The sequence below is a fragment of the Salvia hispanica genome, chromosome 2 (assembly GCF_029641045.1).
Source record: "Salvia hispanica isolate PSC_SH4W2 chromosome 2, Shi_PSC_v1, whole genome shotgun sequence".
In the NCBI taxonomy this organism is placed as follows: Eukaryota; Viridiplantae; Streptophyta; class Magnoliopsida; order Lamiales; family Lamiaceae; genus Salvia; species Salvia hispanica.
This window is the reverse complement of record NC_142693.1, coordinates 49144420-49150967: the sequence shown is the minus strand read 5'-3', so window position 1 is coordinate 49150967 and position 6548 is coordinate 49144420.

The window sequence follows — 6548 nt, the reverse complement described above, 5'->3', positions numbered from 1 at the left end:
AGCTTGAATAGGGACTCACTCCCTAGACAAACCCGAATTCGATTAAACTCATAACTTCTAGTAGGGACTCACTCCCCACTAGGGCGATCAGATAGTGGCACATCCTTAAAAACAAAATACGGCATGACACAACATATTTGAATTTTAAGTACATAACTCATACTTGAAAGATATTGCATAAATTTAAAAGTTAGTCTACACAGTAATGTAGGATAGAAAGGCCACCTCGTTCTCTTAATATTCTTAACTTGAAAATTCCCACTCTGCCTTAACTCGCTTGCGAAAGAAAAATCTTGTTCTCTACTCACGGCTTTCTCCGTACTCCTCTATTTTCTCTCTCTCAGATTTGAATGTGATGAAACGTGAAATCGTGTGGAGAGTATATATATATATATAAAACGGATTGCTATTGTTGGGGGAGAGATATATCAAAAAGATCCGATTTTTAGTTGGAGATATTTAAGGCGGTGGGATAAGGATGAAGCCGTTTAGAATTGGGAGTGGAAGAAAGATTTGAAGAAAATTTGGGCTTCTCCCAGAATACACTCAAAAGGATTGGGCTCGGATGTATTACTAAAATAAACAAAGATAGGCCCTAAATTTTATTCTTTGACCACTCATTTATATTTGAGAAAAAATATAATTTCTAATTTCTCCTCAAGAATCGTGTATCATTCCTCGATAAAACAAAACAAAGGTGCAAAAATTTCCCGGTGCTCAAACGACATCCCTTTAAGAACAAAAAGAAAGGTGGAAAAAGTTTGGGTGTTACAATCTACCCATCTTAATTAAAATTTCATCCTGAAATTTGGTTACGTCCTTCGAATAACATTATTCTCCATCATCTTGTCTTTCCATTTCTAAGGATAGAAAACACGGTTGAATCGCGACTAGGGGAGGATTAAAGAAGAGGGGAAGAAAGGGGAAAACAACGAAACTCGACCATAGCTCGAAATAAATGGGAATAGCTCGAATAAAATCACAGTGTCTCAACAATCAACAACTTGAAAAGAATATTATCTCAACAATACAAGAACTCAAAAGAAAGATAACTACTCAGCGGAAGCATTCGAGAGAAGGAATATGCCACGTGTGAAGACATGACACATTTGTTGGTGCACGCAGCGGAAGAGCATGTAAATAAATCACATAATAATCAGATCTATTTAGCAGATTATTTAGACAAAATCTATTCGCGTAATTATCACATGTATCATGCTCATAACTTGAATTAATCATGCTTTAAGAATATTGAAAACCTAAAACATGCTTTTCTACGGAGTAGAATAATACCTAATTAATTCTCCAAAGAATTGAAGATGGCTAGCGACTTCTCCACGTGTAGCTTTAAGTACTAGACCACAAATCTTCTCTCTGGTTCCCGAACTGTACTCTAATATCAGTGTGGGCTGATCTTACTAGAATACTAGGACTTAAATAAAGAAGACAGAAGAAATCCTTTTTGGAATAGGACTCAAATTCGAAATCTCCTACAGCTGGGAGAGATCGAAATTTTCGAAAATTGCAATATGAGATATTGTGTATTTTCTGTCTCCTTTATTCTCCTATTTATATTAAGTTCCTTTTGGGCCCAGACAGGGATCTATGGAAGGCTTTGGATATGGGCTCATCCAATTTACTTTTTACTAATTAAATTGAACCCACAATTTAATATAAGTTATAATTGGAATATTACGAGCAGCCACTACAGAAGTAATATTGAACTCTCCCCATCCAAATCCGAAATTATAAGTAATCCGGGTTTCCGTTTATCTTTCATTTCCCGTGCTTAAGATTAATATGTCCATTAATTAATTAATGTCTGCTATTGACTTAATTAATTAACTTCTTATTAATTCCAAGAGTGGACTTAGCATGAAACACTCATTTATTATTCATAGAGTAATCATACTCCAACTAGCTAGGTTCCGAATAATAAAACTTAGTTTCGCGCTCCTCTTGAGGACATTATCAAACGAGACTCACCTCGTGCACGATTCAATATAATAGCAATCCTAGCACCGCTAGATATCGATCACCACTGCCCAATATATCAGGATAATTGGGCTACGAAAAACCCGCACCATTTGATAAGTCAAAGCAATGCATAATCAATACCGTATGCTCAATGCTAACCTACATTGATTAAGAAATAAATATTTATCAAGACCTCGCCTTTCAGTAGATAGCCCAAGGCAAGTCTTGCTGTTAGATCCGTTCAGTGCTATACCACACCAATGTCATCTTATTTCAGTAAGGCTTAGAAATATACGGACTGACATTGCAACCTTTCTCGATGGGTAGTCTAATTCCATCTAGGTTGTGAAATTCATATTTTTCTTTGTTTAGAACTGACCGTATTACCTTAAAGTGGACGACGCCCACAACCGGTCTACTAAAACAAAGACTTAGACTTTGTTAAGTTAACTTATACATTTAAACATGCATTAACATCCATTAAATGTAAAACATAACAACATTATGACAAAAATAATCTGTTTTATTCATTGGAAAATAAAATAAGAGTTTTACAGTATTCAATCACTCGAAACGTGATTTCTAGTATACAAACTCTAACAATCTCCCACTTATACTCAAAACACTTTCGAGTATACAAAATGTGCTAACGTCTAAATCTCCCACTTATACTGAAAGCGGATTGAGGTCTTGAATTAGTCGAACTCCCATTCCTTCAACATGGCTTTCATACGGCTTTACCGCTAACGCCTTCGTGAAAGGATCTGCCAGGTTGTTTTCTGACTCAATCTTGACCACTTGTATGTCTCCTCTCTGCACTATATCTCGAATGATATGATACTTCCTCTCTATGTGCTTGCTCGCCTTATGAGCCCGTGGTTCCCTCGAATTTGCCACAGCACCAGAGTTATCACAATAAACGGTGATGCGCTTGGGCATATTCGTAACCACACCTAAGTCCAGAAGGAAGTTCTTAAGCCATACAGCCTCCTTTGCAGCCTCCGAAGCGGCTACATACTCGGCTTCCATGGTAGAGTCTGCAATGCATTTCTGCTTTACACTCTTCCAAACTATAGCTCCACCTCCTAAGGTAAACACATATCCGGAAGTTGATTTTCTCGAATCCAGATCAGCCTGAAAGTCTGAATCTGTATATCCTAAAGGACAGAGCTCGGCTGCATTGTAAACTAGAACATAGTCCTTAGTCCGATTAAGGTACTTGAGTATGTTCTTTACGGCAGTCCAATGTCCTTGGCCGGGATTTGATTGATATCTTGCTACCATGCCAACAGCAAAGCAGATATCGGGTCTAGTACAAAGCATAGCATACATGAGACTACCAACTGCCGAGGCATATGGTATTCTTCTCATCTCTGCTATCTCAGATGCTGTCTTAGGACACATCTCTTGAGACAACTGGATGCCATGTCTAAAAGGTAGGAAACCTTTCTTGGCATCTTGCATGCTAAAGCGTCTAAGTACCGTTTCGATGTAAGATTCTTGGGATAAGCACAACATTTTCTTACCTCGGTTCCTAAGAACCTTGATACCGAGAATGTGTCCCGCATCACCCATATCTTTCATCTCGAACTGGCTGGACAACCAAGTTCGCACTGATGACAACATCTTTTTATTGTTTCCAATTAGAAGAATGTCATCTACATACAAAACTAAGAACACAACATTTCCTTTTTCAACCTTCTTATACACGCAGCTTTCATTAGGGCATTTTTCGAATCCAAACTTTTGAACAGTTTGATCGAAACACTGGTTCCATGATCTAGATGCTTGCTTGAGACCATAAATGGCCTTCTTAAGCTTCCAAACCATGTGTTCCTTGCCCTTCACTACATAGCCTTCGGGTTGTTCCATGTAGATGGTCTCCTCAAGACTCCCGTTTAGAAACGCAGTCTTAACGTCCATCTGCCATACTTCCCAATCCATGTAAGCTGCTATAGACAAAAGTATACGGATCGATTTGAGCATGGCCACTGGGGAGAAGGTCTCATCGTAATCGATACCTTCCTTTTGGGTATACCCCTTAGCCACTAGTCTTGCCTTGAAGACTTTAACTCGTCCATCGGGTCCACGTTTACGTTTGTATATCCACTTGCTCCCAATGGCAGTACAGCCTTCGGGTAGGACAGACAAATCGTAGACGTCTTTGTCTAACATAGATTGTAGTTCCGAATCCATTGCTTTCACCCATTCGCAATGATCGACATCAGCCTGCGCCTCTGCAAAATTCCAGGGATCCAGTACATTGCTGTCCGAGGAGTGATCCATACACTCACCCAAACCAATGTATCTATCGGGCTCATGAGAGACCCTCCCACTGCGGCGCGGCACTACAATATCTGGAGTATTAGTTGAAGTTTCTGGAATTGTTGTTACACTTGGTAATTGTTCTTGGTTAATGGAAGTTGAAACTTGAGTTAGCTCTTCTAGAGCAATCTCACTGCTGGACTTATGATTCATTACATAGTCTTCCTCTAAGAATGTGGCATGAGTGCTCACAATCACTTTCTGATCTCTGAGACTATAGAATTCATAAGCTTTCGTTCCTCTAGGGTATCCTATAAACACGCAAACCTCAGTCCTAGATTCCAGCTTAGTTGGATCCTTTTCCAATACATGAGCCGGACACCCCCATACTCTGAGATGTTCTAGATTGGGCTTACGCCCATTCCACAACTCATATGGGGTAGTAGGAACAGATTTAGAAGGTAAGTTGTCTAAAAGATAGTTTGCTGAAAGCAAAGCGTGACCCCAAAACGAAACAGGTAACCGTGCATAACTCATCATCGATCGGACCATATTCAATAAGGTCCTGTTCCTTCTTTCAGCCACGCCATTCTGCTGGGGTGTGCCCGGCGCAGTCGTTTGGGATTCAATCCCAGCTACCGATAAATAGTCCAAAAACTCGGCACTTAGGTATTCGCCTCCGCGATCAGATCGCAGGCATTTGATACTCTTACCATGTTGCGTCTCTACTTTAGCCTTAAACTCCTTGAACTTGTCAAAAGTTTCAGACTTGTAGCGCATCAAATAGATGTATCCGATTTTCGAGTAGTCATCTGTAAAGGTGACGAAATATCGAAAACCGCCCCTTGCCTCGGTTGACATTGGTCCACACACATCAGTATGAATGAGCTCAAGTACTTCTTTGGCCCTATTCCCCTTTGATCTAAAAGATCTCTTAGTCATCTTGCCTTCGAGACAGGACTCACACTTCGAAAACGGTTCCTTCTCAAGACCTTTAATAAGATCTTGATCAACCATCGCATGAATCCTTCTTTCGTTGGCATGACCAAGTCTAAGGTGCCATAAGTACGTTTCATTCATTGAAGTTGAAGGTTCTTTTCTTTTCTTAGAAATTTTCGATGTAGCATTGAGTTCTGATTTACGTTGATTAAATTGTGTAGAAGTGATCGTGTACAGATTGTTTTCCATGATACCACGACAGATATAAGAGCCATCTTTCTTAATAACGCAATTGTCATCAAAAGAAATCGAATATCCATCAAAAGACAATTTAGAAACTGAAATTAAATTTCTTCTAAAAGAAGGTATCAACAAAACATTCTTCAAAATCAAAAATCTATCACTAGAAAAACGTAAATAAACGTCTCCCACTGCAACGGCCGCCACTTTCGTAGCGTCGCCCAGCTGGACTTCGATCTCACGATCATGTAGCCGTCTTGTCACCTGCATTAAGTCAGGATCAAAACATATATGATCAGTTGCTCCAGTATCAATAACCCAAGTATGAGTAGATGTCAAAGCCAAACATGACTCGACTACTAGAGCATGGTGCATACCTGTAGCCTTGCCCTTTTTAGGACAATCTGGCTTCCAATGACCTTTCTCTCCACACTTGAAGCATTTTCCAGTTTGCTTCTTGTCACCCCGCTGTTTCTTCTTTCCCTTAGCATTGTTGACTGCTACTTGGTTCGGTGCCTTTTTCTTTCCTCTTCTAGCCTTAGAGCCAGAGGAATTAGGCGCGATACTCATCATAGCTACTTTAGCTTGAACCATAAGGTCCTCCGCCGACTGAAGTTCAGTCAGCAACTCTGCTAAAGTATAATTCCGTTTGTTCATCTCAAAGTTGAGCTTGAACTGCTGGAAGCTAGGGGGAAGACTCTGAAGGATTATAGTAACCTGGGACTCGGGATCGATCGTCCCTCCCAATACCTCAATCTGGTTGAGGTGACTCATCATCTCGAGGACGTGTTGCCTCACAGACGAGCCTTCCTTCATAGACTTCGTCATGATACTCCGAAAGGCTTGAGACTTAGCCGTTCGATTCTGAGTACCAAAAAGATTTGCGAGATTTGTCATGATCTCGGCGGCAGTTTCCATGGCAGAATGCTGATGCTTGAGTACTGATGACATAGAAGCCAACATGTAGCACTTAGCCATCTCATTCGCCTTATGCCACCGTCTATGCGCATCTCGCAATGCTTGGCTGGCACTAGCAGCCGGGACAGCTGGGCGTGGAGTAGTGAGTACGAACTTGTACTCTTCTGCTGTGAGAACGATATCCAAGTTTTGTTTCCATTCGATGTAAT